This window comes from Pinus tabuliformis, chromosome 1_1, assembly GCF_031772625.1.
Source record: "Pinus tabuliformis cultivar Carrire ecotype Pingquan chromosome 1_1, CPIR1, whole genome shotgun sequence".
In the NCBI taxonomy this organism is placed as follows: domain Eukaryota; kingdom Viridiplantae; phylum Streptophyta; class Pinopsida; order Pinales; family Pinaceae; genus Pinus; species Pinus tabuliformis.
The window spans coordinates 408,133,501-408,154,412 of NC_142297.1; the positions used below are offsets into that span (position 1 = coordinate 408,133,501).

The following is a 20,912-nucleotide window of genomic DNA, read 5'->3' on the forward strand; positions in this document are numbered from 1 at the left end:
TTAAATTAATTTATTTTGTTTAATTAATTTTGATTTAAATAATCCTCATTGAATTTAATTAAAATCAATTAATTCATACTACATCCTAGTGTTTTAATTTTATATAATTCTGAAATTTTTAATTGATTAATATTTATTAGAGAGATATTAATTAGATCTTATTCTTATTAATTAAATTTTCATAATCAAAGTTATTTTTAGTTATATTTTTTCTTCATAATCAAAGATATTTTTGGTTTATTTTTAGTTATATTTTTTCTTCATAATCAAAGATATTTTTGGTTTATTATTAATCAATTTGAGAGGTTATGATTAATTTCATAATTTATTTTAATTTATTTAAGAATTAAATCATTAATTTAATTTAATTTAATTAATATAATTAATTAAATTAAATTAAATTAATTAAATTAATTTGTTTTAATTGTTTTAATTAATTAATTAAACTTTCGAAATGAAAGACCCCCTATTTCCGATCCTATGCTTCCAAGGGTCCGGGGGGGTTTATTTGTTTGATCAGAGGAAGCCAATTTCCACTGATTTCACTCCCATTGTCCCTGTTGAGGTTCTGAGGAAATTTCATAATTTCAATGGCCTCTCTGATTTTTCTTTTATGATAGTTGTCCTCTCTTGCAATTACCTTGGCGTCTTCCAAACACACATGATGTTTGGTCTTGGACGAGTGCTCTGCAAGGGCTGATGTGCGGGATCTTTCATTCTTTATGTCAGCGGCATGCTCTTTAAGTCTTATTTTCAGAGACCGACCTGTTTCCCCAATATAACTCTTGCCACATGAGCAATCGATCTTGTACACTCCCTTGAGTTGTTGTCGATCAATGTTATCCTTAACCGACCTCATCATTTGCCTTATCGTTCCACATGTCGTAAATTGAGTGTCTATGTTATTCTTCCTTAAAATTTTTGTAATCCCTTGGATGAATGGAAGGTAAACTTTCCCTTGATTTTCTTTCTTGTCTCCAGGGGGATGCTCAGAGAGGGCCCTATCCTGAGCCCTTCTTATAGCTTTCTTGATACTCCACTCCTTGTATCCAATGTTTTTGAAGACAGAGGTTAAGTGTTCAATCTCATCCTTTATGTGATCAGGGTCAGAAATCCTAAAAGCCCTTGATTTGATGATATCCTAAATGAAGAACCAACTTGGTGAAGTAAATTGATCCATGCAATTCATCCAATAATTCATCAATGATAGGAATGAGAAATTTATCTTTAATAGTGAGCTTGTTGAGCTCCCTATAATCTAGACACATGCGTCATGATCCATCCTTCTTGTGAACCAATACTACTCAAGCAAAGAAAGAACTTTGACTAGGTTGAATTATACCAGCCTCTAACATTTCCGCAACCATACGTTCAATTTTACTCTTTTGGGCATAAGGATATCTGTAAGGCCTAATGTTTGGAGGAACACTTCCTGGAACCAAATGAATAGCATGATCATGATAACGAATAGGTGGAAGACCTTTGGGAGTCTCAAATACCTTGGAATGATTGTCCAAGACTTTTTGGAGATATGGAGAAATATATGATTTCGATGTGAGAACCCCTAGTGAACATAATTGTGCAATTATGCCTCCTTGTTCTTTCTTTATAAATTTTGTCATTCCGTTAGAGCTGATTATCCTTCCTGGTTTCCCTACGATACCCCTTAATTCAACTTCCTTTCCTTCTGAAGAAAATTTCATGAAAAGTTCTTGAAAATTAAAAGCTATTGTACCCAAGGATTGTAGCCATTGGACTCCTAGTACAACATCAGCACCACCCATTGAAATGGAAAGCATTCGGCTATTAAATACATATTCTCCCATGGATAGCTTGATATTATTACACTTTCTTGAGCAAGTTATGGTTCCTCCACTTGCAACCATCACTTGACACTTTGGTGCCAGATATAGGAAGCAATTCAATTCCTTGGCTATCTTATAATGAATAAAGTTATGGGTAGTGCCTGAATCAATAAACATTACTACCTTTTTCTTCTTGATATGCCCTTCTATCTTAATAGTTTGAGGAGTGGTAATTCCAGCCAATGTATTACAACATATGATCGGATTCATTTCTTCTTTCTCTAGGGTTTTTTCCTGGTGTATATCCTCTTCTTTTGATATTTCTTCTTCCTTTTCTTCCTCCTCTTCACAATCTATGTAAAATAATTTCTTCTCAGAACACTTATGACTTTTAGTGTATTTTCTATCCCAACTGTAACAAAGCCCTTTTTCTCTTTTTTCTTCCAAATGTTGTGGTGTCAACCTTGTAGGTCGCAGATGGCTAGGGTCAACAACACTTCCATATTTATGATTGTGAGTGGTAGGCTTCCTTGTTGCCATAATTTTGCTTTCCATTTTTCTTGCCAACTTAAACACCTTCTCCAATGAATCAGGTTCCCAAACGCAAACCTCATGTTGGATGTTATCCTTTAAAGTCCCTATGAACACATCAATCCTATGCTCCTCTGGAATATATTTTACCCTTATATTCAATTTTTGAAAGTCCTCAATGTGCTCCATCATTGAACCCTTTTGTTTGAGATTTATCAATTGGCTAAAAAAAGTGTTGCATTTTGTATCCTCATAATGTGCTATCATTTCATCCGTAAAATAGCCCGAGTGACAATTTGTTTACAAGAGCAAAGCCATTGATACCATACAAACTGATTTGGTTCCAAATATAAAGTTGCAATGTGTACCTTTTGTGTGTTTTGGACATTATGGAGATCAAAAAATTGCTCCATCTATAGCATCCATGGTGCGGGATCCTTGCCATCAAACTTCCTCATATCGATCTTTGGAACATGGTGGTTCTTCGATCTAACGTTAGAGTCTATGAAATCATGATTAACATTTATTTTGTTCTCATAATGTGTTTCCTTTACTACCCTTTCGCCATTAGTAAGCATTTTTTGTATAAATTTTGTCAAATCTTCCATCTTAGCTTCCACGCCTTTCTTTATATCATCCATCTTAGCTTCCAAGCCATTCAGCTTAGCTTCTACGTCTTTCTTTAAACCATCCATATTAGCTTCTACGTATTTCTTTAAACAATCCATATTAGCTTCTATGCCTTTCTTTAAACCATCCATCTTAGCTTCCATGCCATATATCTTAGCTTCTACGTCTTTCTTTAAACCATCCATCTTATATTCTGTTACATTTTGTGCGAGTGAAATTTGTTGCACTTGGTCTCGTAATTTTGATATATCATGTTGCATTTCTTCCTCTTCTTCATGAGTCATGCTAGAGATTTCAGGTTGCTTACTAGGTGTTTCCATTTTATTTCTTCGAGGCATCAATTACTGATAATAATGCTTCATTATACCCTTTGAATTCTTTCAAACTAATTTTTCAAACCAAACTTATGCAAAAATTTAAAAAAACTACACACCTTTTTTCACTTTGTAAGAGCTCGATATTGAAACAAATGTAACTCTATAATTTCGGATCTTCAAGGTTTGAAATTGCGACCTATAGTCCCTCTATGCACTCTTTCCAATTCCACTAGTTTGATCTAAATCAGATTGTCCAAGAAAGAGTTATGCCCAACCTCCCAAGATCACCTGCTTATATACTTTTTCAGTAGTGCGAACTTGTACAAAGTTCCATGTGTTACTGTTTTGACCTTCGGACCTGAAAGAAATACACAGAAAGGTCCAGTTCGTCCTCTTTCTGCAGCTTCTTACGAAATTTCAATCTGATGCTCAGCGAGAAAGTTGTGAGGATTTCCCTAAGGTCACCTATTTAGAATGTAATTCAGGAGTCTGCAACAACCCTAACTTCCTCAGATTATATCTCCGAACATATAGCCATAAAAGATCTAAAATTCGGACCCTAGCTTCACAAATATTAGGACTCAAATGGGTTTTAATTTTAGAGTCTGGACCTTCGTAGAAAAAACTTATAGCGAAACTTCCACGATGACTTTTTTGAGATGAAATTCTGGAGATTTCAAAAAACCTAACTTCATCGGATCATAGCTTCGAAAATATAGTGAGACAAGATCTTAAATTCGGACCCAAGGTTCACACCAATTTATTCTCAAATTGGTTTTTCTTTTAGCTTCTAAAACTTTGTAGTGAAAACGTTATAGCGAAAATTCCATGATGACCTGTTTGGAGAAGCGAAACCCTAGAATCCAAAGCTCTGGTACCAAATTTTATGAAACCATCTAACAAAAAGGTAGAAAATAAAGATCAATGCCTTAGAATTCAAAGTCTTTGAGGGGGAAACCTCCTTTACATTACACAAATGAATAATTCTTGGATGATACAAATGACAAAACCTCCTTTCTATATATAGGAGTTTAAGGGGTCACAATATAACCAAATCCGACCTAAGGGCACAAAAATAACAATAGTGGGCTTCTATGGGGCACAATAATAACAATATGAGGATAATAAGGGCACAACAATAACAATAAGGGATACAATGACAATAGTAATGGGGGAATCACTAGTATTATATGGACCTAACACTCTCAAAGTTTTGTATGAGATAAAGTCTACAAATCAAATATTGTATTTAAAGAGTAAGAATATTTCGATTAAGATGGAAGAAAATGAAACTATCAATAGTTTTATTCCCAGAATTAAGGAATTAAAATATAAGTGTGACATCAGCGAAATAATATCTATTACAGATTTGGTTACTATGACATTAAATGGAATGCTTGATGAATATGAGATGTTTATTACTAGTCTTGCAGCTAGAGAGAAGGCTCCTACGTTTGATGAATTGGAGAGTATACTTGTGCAGGAAGAAGAGCAAAGAATAAGTACTAATTAGAAATCTCTCAATTCAGATTTAGCATAGATGGCTAAAGGGAAGCAATCCTTCAAAGAAAAATAATGGGAGAGAAATAAACGAAAAAAGCCATAGGTAAAATCATTTCAAGGTACACCTTCACCAAGGTCAAATGCCAAATGAAGTAGAGATGATGTGTGTTATTACTGTGGAAATCCTAGTCATTTTTCTAAGAAATGCGTGAAATAAGGTTTAATCAATTTAAACAAAGAAGGCATATAAGAAATTATGTCGATAGAGATGAGGCATTTAATCATGATTTTATAAATATTAAATTGTTTGTGTCCAATGTTTCTTTATCACTAGAAACTGATGATGATAATTCTCGGTTCATAGATTCTGGTGCATCAATCTACATGTCATGCAAAAGATATTGATTTGATACATATCATGAAATCAATTATGGTGCACATATATATTTAGGAGATAATATATCACATGAAATTAAAGGATATGGTGATATAAGTGTTACTATGCCTAATGGAAAAGAAAAATAAATTCAAAATGTCATGTATGTTCTAAGATTAAAGAAGAACTTCTACTATTACAGATCAACATTTAAAAGTTGAATTTGTGAAATCACATTGTTTGGTAAAGGATATGTAGGACAACTACAAGGTTGTTGCAAAAGGAATGAGAGTTGGAGAATTATATAAATTGGATCTAACGAATAACGGGCATCAAGCATTGGCATCAACAAGCATGTCAAATATAGAACTTTGACACCAAAGGTATGGAAAATTAAATCATAATGATCTAATGTTACTACAAAAGAAAATGATGGTAGAAGGTCTTCGAAATATTTAGGATGAATACTTTGAATGTGAAGGTTGTGCACTAGGAAAACAACATAGGGAAGATTATTTTGTGCATGACGATAGAAGAAAATGTGAAATACTTGAATTAGTGCATACCAATGCATGTGGTCCTATGAAAGTTAAGTCACTTGGTGGAGCATATTACTTTCTTTTGTTTATTGATGATATCACTAGATATACCTAGGTATACTTTATAAGAAATAAAAGTGATGCGTGTGAATACTTCAAAGAATTCAAGAATATGGTTGAAAATAAAACAAGAAGGAGCATTATAATTCTTCGATTATATAAAGGTGGTGAGTACACTTCATGAGCTTTTATCAAATACTGCGAGAAAAATGGAATTGCGCAGCAATTTATAGTACCATAATTCAAAGCAATTTATGGTTTTAAACCAAAAGCTAATCATCTAAAGATATTTGGATGTAAGGCTTTTGCTCATATTCCTAAAGATGATTGGAGAAAATTATATGCCAAAGCTACCAAATGCATTTTTATTCGATGTTGTACTGATCAAAAAACATTTAAAATGTACAATCCAAGTACTCATAAGGTCTTTGCAAGTAGACTATGTTATATTTAATGAGTATGCAAAGAAACAAATAAAAGAAGATGAACATGGTGTATGGCATACTCCTTATGACTACTTTAAAGAAGAAGAAGTTATGGAATCAGCTTAAGCTAAATAATGCATGAACATTCCAGAAGGAAATTCAAGAATTCAAAGTCCACAGAAGTGATGAAGGCACTCCACAGAGAAGAAGAAGAGGAGAAGGTACTCCACAATGCAATGAACCTCTAAGAAGGTCGACAAGACAAATTCAAACCCCTATCAGGTGTAATTATTATGCTTTAATGTCTCAAGTGATTACTATTGTTGAGCCTTTAAATTATGAACAAGTTAAAAATCATAAATAACAGAGGGATGCTATGAACGAATAATATAACTCTATAACAAAAAATGAAACTTGGGAATAGAAGAGTTACCTGAAAATAAAGTCCATATAGGATCAAAATGGTTGTGGAAAACAAAATTTAATGCAGATGATAGCATAGACAAATATAAGGCAAGATTGGTTGCAAAAGGTTATTCTAAAAAAGAAGGTATAGATTATGAAGACACTTTTGCACTAGTCGCAAAGATGAACACAATCAGAATAATGATAACATTGGCCACTAAATATGATTAGAAGCTACATCAATTAAATGTGAAATCGGCCTTTCTAAATGGGGATTTAAAAGAGGATATCTATCTTGTTCAACCATAAGGATTTGTAAAGAAGGGACAAGAACATCTTGTTTGTGAGCTAAAGAAAGCATTGTACAAACTAAAATAGGCACCCAGATCTTGATATGAGAAAATAGATAAATTCTTCTTTCAGCAAGGATTTAACAAAAGCAAAAATGATGCTAATTTGTATATCAAGTCAAATAGAAATGGAAATATAGCATTAGTCTCTATATATGTTGAAGATCTAATAATAACCGAGTGCTGCTAAATTAATTAAATATATAAAACGAAAGTTATCACAGGAATTTGAGATGAAAGACCTTGGACGAATGCACTATTGTCTAGGTCTTGAAGTATGGAGAGATAATGGAAGGACATTAATCACACAAAGAAGATATACAAATGAGGTACTAAATGCACTTTATATAAAAGGGTGTAAAGCACTGAGTTTTCCATTGGAACGAAAGATCAAATTGAGAAATGATGATGGAACAAAAGAGGTGAATGGAACATTGTATTGACAATTAGTGGGAAGCTTGAATTATCTCACTACCACTAGACCAAACTTTTCTTACGCAGTCAACATACATAATGAATTCATGGTTAATCCTCGTGAAAGCCATTAGATAGTTGCAAAAAGAATCCTTCGATATTTAAAGAGAACTATTAATTTTGGTATTGAATATGTTGAATTAACAAATCATTCTTATTTCCACTGGGTCAGAAATCCACCACTAGATACATGTTCAATATAGGATGAGGAGCTATATCATGGAGCAGTGACAAATAACTAATTGTTTCCTTGTCATCAACAAAAGTAGAGTATAAATCTCTATGTAGTGCCACCTGCGAAGCAATATGGCTGAGAAGGATACTTGAAGATGATGGAGAAATACAAAAAGGACCTACATTAATCAAGTGTGACAACCAAAGCACCATCAAATTGGAAAACAATCTTGTATATCATGCAAGGTCAAAGCATATCTCGATACACAACATCATTTTGTAAGGGAGAAATTTCAATCAAAGGAAATTTACTTAATATATTGTAATACAAATGAGAATGTGGCTAACATATTCACTAAGCTTGTTGGGAAGGCTAAATTTGAGATTTGTAGAAGTTATGTATTGTAGAAAATCCAAATTATGTTGTAAACTTCGTTGAGACTTAGACCAGCATGCATGTCAATTAAGAGTATGTTTGTGTCTTATGTATTGTGTTGGTGTTGTAGCTTATTTTGTGTGTTTGTAATATGGTTGGCATTAAGGGGGAGCGACTGTAATAATTCTAGCCAACCTTTCACCAACCTCATTAAATGTGTCGGATAAGATCCCGCCAACCTTTCACCAACCTCATTAAATGTGTCAGATAAGATCCCGCGGCTTTTGGAAAGTTCACCTAGTTTCTTGAAAAAACCATTTTCACCGAAAACCTGGACGATCCACAAGCTTCATCTTCATGTATAAATATATAAATATTCTGATCTTCATGTATAAATATATAACTAGCATTTGCATCAGACGTTGCAAAGAAAACGCCGTAAGGCAATGGATAACATATAACACTATGTAAAGCCATCAATAACATATGACACTAATTAATGCTTCTTTGACCCACCACCTCTGAGCTGGCACCCGCTGCGCTGGCAACCAACACCCGCGCAATTTCAAACGAGCCCTCGCGCCAAACATTCATTTGCTCCATTTGCACAACCGGAACAGGTCCTCTCGAGCATTCGTTTCTCCCGCTCACGGTGCTTGCTCATTTTCTCCATTCGCACAACCGGAACAGGTCCTCTCGAGCATTCGTTTCTCCCGCTCATGGTGCTTGCTCACCTCGCAGGTCCGCTCGCAGTGTTGAATCCCAGCAGGCTGTGCCCCAGGCGTAAGGTAAATTATACTCTGTGAACAATGACATCCACCATTTTGGCAACCAACACCCGCGCAATTTCAAACGATCCCTTGCACCAAACATTCATTTGCTCCATTCGCACAACCGGAACAGGTCCTCTCGAGCATTCGTTTCTCCTGCTCACAGTGCTTGCTCACCTCGCAGGTCCGCTCGCGGTGTTGAATCCCGGCAGGCTGTGCCCTAGGCGTAAGGTAAATTATACTCTGTGAACAATGACGTCCACCATTTTGGCAGGTGCCGGGAAGGCCCATGCATACGAATCCCACCCCGTGCTGCTATAAATTGTCTGCATTGGCAACTCCCAGCGTCTTGCGAAACATATACATTCAAGGTCTCCATTTGGGCGCAGGTTCAAGCGACACTGAAGGTGTTTTCCCATTGCATCGTAATCAGTTACCAGATTTATAACGAACCACTTAGCCATTCAGACATCTTCAATAGTTTTTAGGACGTGGTTTAATGGTTAATAGTTAAGTAGGGAGGTCTAATCTCAAACAAAATTATATATATCTGAAAATTGCTCCAAACGCGGTCCAATCTCAAGCAAAATTATATATATCTGAAAACTGCTCCAAACACAATTTTTTTAGTTGAAAAAAAATACAATAAACCACCGCCATTACAATTGCAAACTCAAGCTCCTGCATCCAGTGTGCTTGATTGTGTACTACCCACTTAGCCATGGAGGCCATGAAAATTAGATAATCCTAAACCACCGCCATTGCAAGCTTCCTGCATCCACTGTGCCTGCCTGTGCACTTTGCCAGGTGCATGGTTTATTTGGGCTTTTCATTGGGGTGAGATTTTGAGTACAAATATATTCAATTCTGTGAGAGGAATTTGGTGCACATTAATTTTCACATGCTTTCTAGGAAGGATGATCATGGAAAAATGCAAGGGCGCCAACTGGTGGAGCATTGATGTAAGAAGTAGGCTCAGACTACCTGAAGTATGTTGCCACATTTGCTTTATCCTCCTTTTCAACAGAAAACATTTTCCAATGCTCCTTTGGTGTGGTGCCATTGCTTTCTACAATAAATGAATTATACCTTGCTATTTTAGCAACAAAAAATATAATTGCAAGTGAATCTCATTTTCGTGCCAGATCAACAACCTTTTTCTCGAACTTCTTGTTCCTACTTGCTGAAAGAAAACTGTGTTTTTTGTTATCAACCTTGAATATTTCTTTCACGTCTTCTCTTGCATTATTATGGCGATCTGGGTTCTATGTCAAATGAAGTGACCAGACTGTCATAAGATTAGGCTAGTAATGCAAGCAAGGCGATGACTGCATGTACATTTTGAATTGGTGCCTCAACAGGTGCTAGCATCTCTAACAATTTTTTGAAGTGATTGATGTTGTTGGCCACATCTTATGTTGTCATCTTTATTTGTGAAAACTTCCTCAGCTATATCTTAGGATGACAACTTGATATTCATAAATGTTAAACATCTTGAATTTCAATTGATTGTTGTGTTTGGCTACATATTAGGAGCCTCCTCTTTATTTGGTGAAGTTCCCTCAGACAAATCTCACAGTTATAGCTTTATTTTCACACACGTGTGCCCCATTTTTCTTTTGGTGTTTTGGCACTGCTGATGTGAGTCATTTGATCATTAATGCTCAAAATGCTACAAGTAAGAGTCCTGTGATTATTAGTTTCCCATTTGTTGATTCTAGCAGTTCATATGGTATGTTTGACTTCATCTTCTTCCAGAACGCTAAATGATCTTGTTCAATAATGGAATTCCCATTTGCAGCTTCCAGATGAAATCCCATGCTGTTAAATTTTACAACCAGATCTGTTTTAGACAAAGAAGAAAGTCAAGCTAGCTACAGCCATGGTTCTGGTGTACTTTGAGACTTCTAATTTGCATGGGTGTTTGTTGTATTGCTTGTTCTTTTTCAAATAGGTAACCAACCTGAAAATTAAAGTCTGGCCTTCCTTATGAACAGACCATTAGCTTTGGTATCAAATATTGGAAAAAATTCCAGTGATCAAAGAGAGATATTGAGCTTGTGTTCGCAACACTAGAGTGCTCAGCAATTGGAATCAAATTTATTGATTAAGGCATGAATGTACAGCAAATAAAAGACATACCATCCACTGAAATATTTTAATTTTAGCAGGAAAAATGATGTATTCACAGTGGACAAATATTAGAGAGAAAAATATACGATAGAGAATTGCAGTGCTTTGGAAATAAAATGCATTAGTCAACCTTACCTTATCTGGATTACATTATCCGGAATTCTCCCACACTTACAGAGTGTGACTACAATTTATCTATTCAAGTTGTTCCTTGATTGTCATGCTGTCTTCTCTATTGCATTCTCCTCTGTCTGTCTTTTTTTGTGACAGTTTTTTTTGCCTCATTATATATTTTTTTATTATTTAATTAAATGTATTCAATACTTCTCTATAGATAAAGGCTAAAATGATTTTTTCTTCCTAAAGGGCTATTCATAAAGCAAGGGTCAGTTAACCTTCCTAAAGTACTATTCAGCTGTCCTTACATAGACAGTAAGACAAAACCTTGCTTTCTAGGAGATGCAGGTCCAGAGGATATGTGAAGATTAACAAAAAATCTAACATTCAGTATATTCATCTTGCATGTTTTAGTTGATGTATTTCCTGCATTTGCTATCCCTAATAAACATGATTATTTGTTTGCCTCTTGTTAGAAAGGGGTAATTCGGGGATAATTGCTGCACAAGGCCTTGGGCTAACTTGGAATGTGTGTTACTCAATTTAAAATTTTGTTGTTGTTAACTCAATGTAGCTTAGTGTTACTGCAACCTGATTCAAGAAAAAAACGAACCAAGCTGGCACGAGTTCTGCTTTGTTATCACTAAAATGCTATGGGGAGACACTGTAATGTTATGGGAAGATTTTGTATATTTTTGCCAAAAAATTGCTTCCGGTGGTTCCAGCTTTAATTACCATCCAAGCTGGCACGATTTCTGCTTTGTTATCACTGAAATGTTATGTGGAGACACTGTAATGTTATGGGAAGATTTTTGCCCTAAATTTTAGTAGATCACTAAGGTTTTTTAATTTTTTACATTTTATATATATATTTTTTAAAACTTCCTTTCTGTTCAAATAATAAGATAGCAATTCTAGCATAAAGGTTGTCTGGTCTTTCAATAGCGCAAACAGTCTTACAGTGCAGAACTAATCATTCAATAATCAAGCAGTAACAATGTAACCCATATCCACTATTCTGGTGAACCAATCCATTTCATAGCATTTCCAAATAATTCTAAACAAATCGTCAGCATGAAAATGCTAAAAAAATTACAGAGTTAGGGATCTTAGATATCATCACAGTTACAGAGACGCCTGCGACAATAAGGGGGCTTCAACCCAGGCCTGGATAACCTCCGGAGTTCTCTAAAGCGTTCTATGTCAAAATTCATTTTCTTCATCAGTCTTCTCTGCGTGGCACCGAAGCGAATGCTGAAGAAGCTCTGGAATGAAGGATTTCTGGATGTGTTCAGGAAAAATATATATCCAGCCATGAAGTAAATTGATGTAAGAAAGAAGCAAATGGGCTCCATCACATCCCATGACACTTCCCAGAATGTCAACCTCATTAAACCTGCTGTCTGAAGTCCAAAAAACCCCAACCCCAACCGTAATTCTGTCATGGCGTGACTCTGAGATTTCTGATCAATCTCCTCCTTTTCTTTCTCCAGTCTCTCCAGCTCTTCCTTGTAAGGATCGCTCTTCGTTGCAAGGGGTGTAGGCATGATCTTCTCGAAAGCTCTTGCTATCTGAAACCACACCAAAGAAAAAAGAATATCAGTGAAACCACAACCAAAAATCCCAAATCAGTGAATCCTGAGCCCCGGAAATGCTAAAGAAGCTCTGATTTAGATATACCTTGTAAGGACAAAAATAGACAGTCTTTTTCAATACGAGAACATGGCCCGATTCGTCAAGTAGCTTCGCTATTCCTTTCGCTTCTTCCTCTGAAGTCCCCTCCAGCGACTCCATGCAAACTCGCAGCAGCTCGTCATATGAAATGCGGTCGTCGTGAATCCACTGTATTCTTTTTTTGGCATCCTCCAACCGGACGAATCTCAGCAATCTCCTGCCGTCCTCCGCTGATATCTGCCTGGCAGGAGGGCGGGCGTTCAAATACTGCAACTGTTCCTGCCATTGGAAGAATAGTTGGGAAGGAGGGAAAAGGTGGGACTGAAACTGAGATTGGCTCACCTTCGTCTGTTCCTGCCTGTACAGGAAACGGGAAGGGTGGCCACCAAAGGTGGTCTGCAGTTTAAAGGTCGAAACTCCGCGGAAACGAAGGGCATCAAGGGCATTGCGGAGGTATCCATCACATCCCATGACACTTCCCAGAATGTCAACCTCATTAAACCCGCTGTTTGAAGTCCAAAAAATGCCAACCCCAACCGTAACTCTGTCATGACATGACACTGAGCTTTCTGAGCAATCTCCTCCTTTGCTTTCTCCAGTCTCTCCAGCTCTTCCTTGTAAGGATCGCTCTTCGTTGCAAGGGGCGTAGACATGATCTTCTCGAAAGCTCTGAAACCACACCAAAGAAAAAAGAATATCAGTGAAACCACAACCAAAAATCCCAAATCAGTGAATCCTGAGCCCCGGAAATGCTAAAGAAGCTCTGATTTCGATATACCTTGTAAGGACGAAAATAGACAGTCTTTTTCAATACGAGAACATGGCCCGATTCGTCAAGTAGCTTCGTTATTCCTTTCGCTTCTTCCTCTGAAGTCCCCTCCAGCGACTCCATGCAAACTCGCAGCAACTCGTCTTATGAAATGCAGTCGTCGTGAATCCACTGTATTCTTTTTTTGGCATCCTCCAACCGGACGAATCTCAGCAATCTCATGCCGTCCTCTGCCGATATCTGCCCAGCAGGAGGGCGGGCGTTCAAATACTGCAACTGTTCCTGCCATTGGAAGAATAGTTGGGAAGGAGGGAAAAGGTGGGACTGAAAGCTCTCACAGGCCTGCCTGGCAGCAACTGTGGACCAAAATTGCTAGTTTGTGCCAGCGACCTTGGGATTTAAGCCACTTTTCTAGCCCAGAATCATGGCCTCTGCCTAGAACTTGTTGTAGCTTCCAGAATTCATTAAAAACATGATAACAATGTTGATCAATCAAAATCACCCTCATGACTAGGCCTGAGCATACCCAACCGGGACTGACATTCGATCAAGCACTTGGCATCAATGCAACCTACAAGTCTAGGATACAAGGCAGAGTATTAACGACTAAAACAACGTATGAAACATAACCAAAAGGATCACCTCCTTCTCCATTGAACTACTACATCATTAATTAGGCCTTGCATCCATCCATTTAACAGTTACAGGTAAATATATGAAATAACCATGACATAAACCAATCATTCAACCATGCTTATAACCAGCATAACCATGGTCCAATGTCACATTGTGACAAAGATTGTCTCAAAATGAAAATCAAGCATGGTCAACCATGGTCAAATGTCGCATTGTGACAAAGATCATCTCTATATGAAAATAAACCATGGTAAAACATGCTCAACGATGCTTATTTTAGACTTTATCATATTTATTTTAGGGTTTATATAACTTGGGTTTATGATATCTGTCATTTGGCTTTAATGTTATTCCCTTGGAATTTTAGTATTAATCCCTTGGGTTTATTATTCCCTTGGTTTTACAATATCAATCCTTTCGGTTTATTAATCTAAGGGTTTATATTCCTAGGGTATCATATTAATCAAAAGGTTTATAATATTAATCTTTAGGTTTAATATTAATCATTATATTTATAATCATTATCAACCATGGTCCAACATTACATTTTTAGAGAGATTTTCTCAATATGAAAATCAACCATGGTCCTATGTCGCATTGTTACAAAGATTGTCTCCATATGAAAATCAACCATGGTCAACCATGGTCCAACATCACATCGTGACAAAAATTGTCTTAATGTGAAAATAAAGCATGGTCAATCATGATTGTTTTAGCGTTTATTATATTTATCTTAGGGTTTATACAACTTGAATTTATAATATTGATCCCTTGTGTTTAATATTATTTCGATGAGTGTACAATCCCTTGAGTTTTTTTTGTGTAAATAACTTAGGGTTACTATTTCCTTAGATTATAATATCAATCTCTTAGGTTTATTAATCTAAAGATTCATATCGTAAGATACAATGTTAGTCATAGAATTTTTAATATTACTATTTAATAATAATCCATATTATCTTATAAAAATAATAGTATTTATATTCGTAAATAAATTAAAACAATAATTATATTAATAAAACAATAATAATAAATAATTATTGTTATTATATATTAATTTGCCGTAGCCGTTCTTATTTCGACGCCAGGTGGATGGGGCGTGGTTGACTTTATTTTCTAATTTTTCTTTTTTTTTTAAATTTAATTGGAGGGATCAGATTTAACGAACGCACATATACATAGAATATACTTGGTCTGAGTCTCACATACACAACTGTGGCGCGAGGGAGAGTGAAACGATGGAAAATATAATTTATTTAATTTTGTTGCAGTCAAATTTGGATAGCGACGGCAACAGTGACACTCGTCACTCATCTCCCTATGAAACGAGCGAGCTACACGAACTACGCAGATATCTTATATTCCCGATCGGTTACACGAAGATCATATATTCCACGATCTGTGCATTTTTATATTATCTATATCAAATTAACTTACCAACTAGCATTTGCATCAGACGTTGCAAAGAAACCGCCGTAAGGCAATGGATAACATATAACACTATGTAAAGCCATCAATAACATATGACACTAATTAATGCTTCTTTGACCTACCACCTCTGAGCTGGCACCCGCTGCGCTGGCAACCAACACCCGCGCAATTTCAAACGAGCCCTCGCGCCAAACATTCATTTGCTCCATTTGCACAACAGGAACAGGGCCTCTCGAGCATTCGTTTCTCCCGCTCACGGTGCTTGCTCATTTTCTCCATTCGCACAACCGGAAAAGGTCCTCTCGAGCATTCGTTTCTCCCGCTCATGGTGCTTGCTCACCTCGCAGGTCCGCTCGCGGTGTTGAATCCCGGCAGGCTGTGCCCCAGGCGTAAGGTAAATTATACTCTGTGAACAATGACATCCACCATTTTGGCAACCAACACCCGCGCAATTTCAAACGATCCCTTGCACCAAACATTCATTTGCTCCATTCGCACAACCGGAACAGGTCCTCTCGAGCATTCGTTTCTCCTGCTCACAGTGGTTGCTCACCTCGCAGGTCCGCTCGCGGTGTTGAATCCCGGCAGGCTGTGCACTAGGCGTAAGGTAAATTATACTCTGTGAACAATGACGTCCACCATTTTGGCAGGTGCCGGGAAGGCCCATGCATACGAATCCCACCCCGTGCTGCTATAAATTGTCTGCATTGGCAGCTCCCAGCGTCTTGTGAAACATATACATTCAAGGTCTCCATTTGGGCGTAGGTTCAAGCGACACTGAAGGTGTTTTCCCATTGCATCGTAATCAGTTACCAGATTTATAACGAACCACTTAGCCATTCAGACATCTTCAATAGTTTTTAGGACGTGGTTTAATGGTTAATAGTTAAGTAGGGAGGTCTAATCTCAAGCAAAATTATATATATCTGAAAATTGCTCCAAACACGGTCCAATCTCAAGAAAAATTATATATATCTGAAAACTGCTCCAAACGCAATTTTTTTAGTTGAAAAAAAATACAATAAACCACCGCCATTACAATTGCAAACTCAAGCTCCTGCATCCAGTGTGCTTGATTGTGTACTACCCACTTAGCCATGGAGGCCATGAAAATTAGATAATCCTAAACCACCGCCATTGCAAGCTTCCTGCATCCACTGTGCCTGCCTGTGCACTTTCAAACTGCTGAATGAGACTAAACTGGAGTTACTAGGTTTTTCAATTCCCCTTTGTTGGTCGGTCTTTTTTAAATAAGTTTTTAAATCGATCTTCGTTAAACCACGCATGTTTTGGTTTAATATATTTGTATGTTTCAACGATGACAACCTTGGGAAAGTTTGAAGAATGGCTTCATTTTAGGTTTTCAACATTTGATAGATTTGTTGGATCCTCGGAGGCGGGAAAGGCGATATTTCATAAGTTCAAAAGTTATTGTATGAAAACATGAGAATATTTTCACACATTTATATATTTTAAAGGGAAGTAAAATTGATTCGTAAAGCGGTTGAGAGTGCTGGCAAATCTGTACAAAATATGAAGCAAACATGTGTAAACCCCTTTCAAATCAATGTTACTCTACAAGATGTAAGGATGGTAACTGACCGGCAAATCCATTAAGACATCTGAAGACTGACGAGAGATTGAAAAAACAGTTGTGAATTTGACTCACTGGTCATTGATTCCTCCGTATTCGAAATTGAATAAGCATGTTCAGACGTTGCAAAGTTTTGAAATGCATAAAAAATCTTGCAAATTATTAATGGCGGCAGAACCTTTTCTTGACTGGCGAGGATCAAACCTGGAACACAACGTGTGGATATGACGCAGCTTCTGGATTCTCGAGTCAGTCTACGATGATTAGCATCAGATTTCGTCCTTCAAAATTCAGGCTTGCAAAGTACAACATTTGCTATACAGTTAAGGCGGGCGGTGAACTGTAATTAATTAGACTTTTCACTACAATGAAAACGCTTTTAAAAGAAATTATCCTCGTTAATTTTGCTTTTCGTCGCAGCAGCTTTAAAATCTGTATGTAAATCACTCAAAAAGGACATAAATTTTAACCTTGCAATAGGCAGTTAATTCATGACATTATAATTTGCACTACAAGCTACTTGGGCTGGTGGAGAAGACCTTAAGAGACCAGAAATCATTGACAGAGCTTTTAGTGCTAAGCTACATTTTATGAATCCCTCTTAAATGACCCTGAAGCCCTCTGATGCACAATATTGGGATGGAAATATCTCAGCAGCAAATCCTTGCAGGGATTTCTTCCGAGGGAGAGATAGGCCTAAGAGATCAGGGTTTGGGAAAGAAATCCTAAACAGCAGGTGACATGTGTAGCAATATCGGATGTTGGAAATTAATGACGGGTTACTGGCTGATTTTTAAAAGACATCTACCTTACAAATTTGAGCCCGGAAAACCACTGATCCGCTGCAGGGGATTAATGATCTGCTGCGCCTCTGCCCTCGAAATACCAACTGCATAACGAAAACCCTTGTTCATGCAGCAAAATATTATCGATAGAATAAATTAATTCGATTGACGGTTCGTAAGGAAGATAGTGGACAGTTATTGCAGGATCGAACGAACAGTCGCAGTTATTGCAGGACGAACGAACAGTCGCGGCTGGCCTTGCTCAATTCAAATCAACGGATAGGAATTACCTAATCGTCTAACACGAAAATCCAATGGCACATATTTTGACACGAAAGCAATCTGGAGAGTTAATCTCAGAGGGAAACGCCTTACGGCGTAAATATTCTTTATCAACAATGCAAAGTTCAAATTGTTCCGTGTTCAAACTAATTGGTATGATATATGATTTCAAAAAATTAGAACTAGCAAATTATGAATCAGCATATACCAGCACAATAAACTCCAAACATACTAACTTCAAAATTATAGCAACTCTAATTAAAATTACAAACCAGTTCAAAATCAAGATTATAAAAGTTACATGAAAAATTAAAATAAATAAATAAATAACCATAATATTATTCACTATTTGGAGAAAAAATAAAAAATCATTAATAACAAAGATGTGAAAATATGAGCTAAAACACACATTACTCCAATCGGATAAAAATATACGAAAATGTTTACCCAGTGACTTCAAAATGGCCACTGACTTGTATCCAACTCGATCTCTGTGTGCAGTCAAGCTAAGCATGTGTTTATTGAGAATTAGCTTCGGTGACGAAGCCGATGCTCTACCTGTGTATCCACTGATGGTCCATATGACCTCAAATTATGATAACAACCGAAAAAATAGACAATGCAGTCGTCTTAAAGCTTTTATAACCTAATGAGTACTCCCATTAATAATCAGAATCAGAAATTGGAAACCCAATGGTGGCTTTTCCATTGAAAACAGCCGTGGGAAATTGGTAACCACTTTGTCAAACCAGGCAATCACTTTGTCTAACCAAATATGTTGCGATACCAAAATATATATGAAAAACAAGGCATCTCTGACGGAGAGGGGTGAGTCAAAAAGATGCTTTTATTTCGAAATCTGCAACTCGCAAACATTAAAGATTTCGAAATATTTCACACCCATATTCTTCCCGTAACATAAAAGCAATTCCATTAATAACTAAAAATTATGTTTTGTAAATGTAAATTATGTTTCATGAAAATAGTTATCAAGTTTGGCCGTATTGGGCCCCCAAAAAATTAGTAAATTCGCCAATTCCATTTGCAGTTGCTAAAAACAAGGAATTCCGTGTAGTAGAGAATATTAAAGTATCATATGAAAGTGTCAAAGAATGGTAAATTCTATTGGTAAGAATTTGTAACATCAATTTTTTTTTTATATTAAATTTTTATACACTCATTTTTACCATATCCAATCGAATTCGAATTTGGGCAAAACAACATAGCGTTCCCATTCCCATTCGATGCCGCTAACATTGTTCTTCTGGCATTGTTTTTCAAAAGTTTTGCTTCATCGTCCTTTACTTTTGTATTTAACAACTTCTCGCACGACCATGTCGACCAGTTTCCCCTCGTCACTGAAAAACATGTTCACAATGAAATTACTAGTAAGAAATGCCTAAGTAAATAAATGGTTAAACTAAAAAAAAGTTGCAGTTGGGGTTCTCACCCATCATATGTCTCCAGCTTCAAACCGTCCCTCCCTGTAACTTCCATCAGAACCTTTTTCCATTTTTCAATGGTCGACGACTTGTATCGTGGCCTCTCTTGATGATTTTGAGGGTCAAATGTCTTCAGCGTATACACCGTTCGTGCCGTCCACAGGATTCGACCGCATCTCTGTAGGGTTCAAACTGTAGAAAACTGGAATAATGATCGACTCGGATTGGACCATGAGTACAAGCTCATCCATACACCATTCTGATTCTGCATAGGCTGCAGAAAAGATGGCAACATGGACAGAAGCGCCTTTAATAGCGTATTCTATCACCAAATTTATTCTGTTTCCTTTCTGCATCTCCTCCTTGTCAAAAAAATGCCCTCAAGCCGTAATTACGAAGACGATAGTACAGATGGCTGGCCAGTTTGTTCTTAACATCCTTGCCACGATGGTTGAGGAACACATCGTAGGAATAGCTGGATGATTTGTGTCCACGTTTCATAGTCAACACATGTTTAACGACATCATGGACCAGCCGTCCCTCGTCACTGAAAAATTTTCACAATATTTTGGCCGGTTAGAAAAATGTTATTAAATGAACTTTGAGAGAGAGGTAAAAGCCATAGTCTAACGAGCGGGAGGAATTGGCCAGAAAGTTATGGAAATTCTGGTGATATTTAGAGAAAATTTGGAAAAGATTTTTGTAAATCCAAGTTATAGTTGTTAAATTTCGAAATTTTAGGTGTACAAGACAGAGGTTTTGATGGTGCTGAATCCATTTCCATTCAAGAATTTTTAAATTTTTTTGCCAAGATTCTGGCCACTTTTGACTATCTAAGTAATTCTTCTGCCTCAATAGACGACTCCTATATTAAAAAAACAAAAAACAATAACCAATAAAAAAACAAAAAATTTAATGGAATAGTTGAAAATTTAAAAGATAAACCTAGAATTAATATTTAAATGTATTTGAGATTTTAAAGAATATTACTCATAAATTAGTCATAAATAGGCCACGTTCCTTCCAAAGAGAGGGATGATTCAATGATGGATAGGGCGAGGGATTTCTTGCTTGAGAGAGGGATGATTCAATGATGGATAGGGCGAGGGATTTCTTGCTTGACCAACGATGTCAGGCCTTTGCACTCGCGGTAATCTTCTAACCACACTATAGCGAGGTGCGGCACCACCAAATATTTTCTTTTCACTTCCTTTTCACCAAACCAGCACACTTCCGTTTTGTCGTGCATGGCGCTCCCAACTCGGGTCGCCTGTCCACATGTTCACCATGTCAACCAACTCGTCGTGCACGACG

At 36.7% G+C, this 20,912-nt stretch overlaps 1 protein-coding gene and 1 pseudogene across 1 annotated transcript in view; both read right to left on the bottom strand.

Moving 5' to 3' along the window:
• Positions 1 to 20,912, bottom strand: part of LOC149213409 (disease resistance protein Roq1-like) — a 349,663-nt gene that overhangs the window by 237,876 nt on the left and 90,875 nt on the right. The gene's annotated exons all lie outside the window — the stretch shown is intronic.
• Positions 19,193 to 20,099, bottom strand: LOC149213410 (putative 2' cyclic ADP-D-ribose synthase BdTIR; annotated as a pseudogene).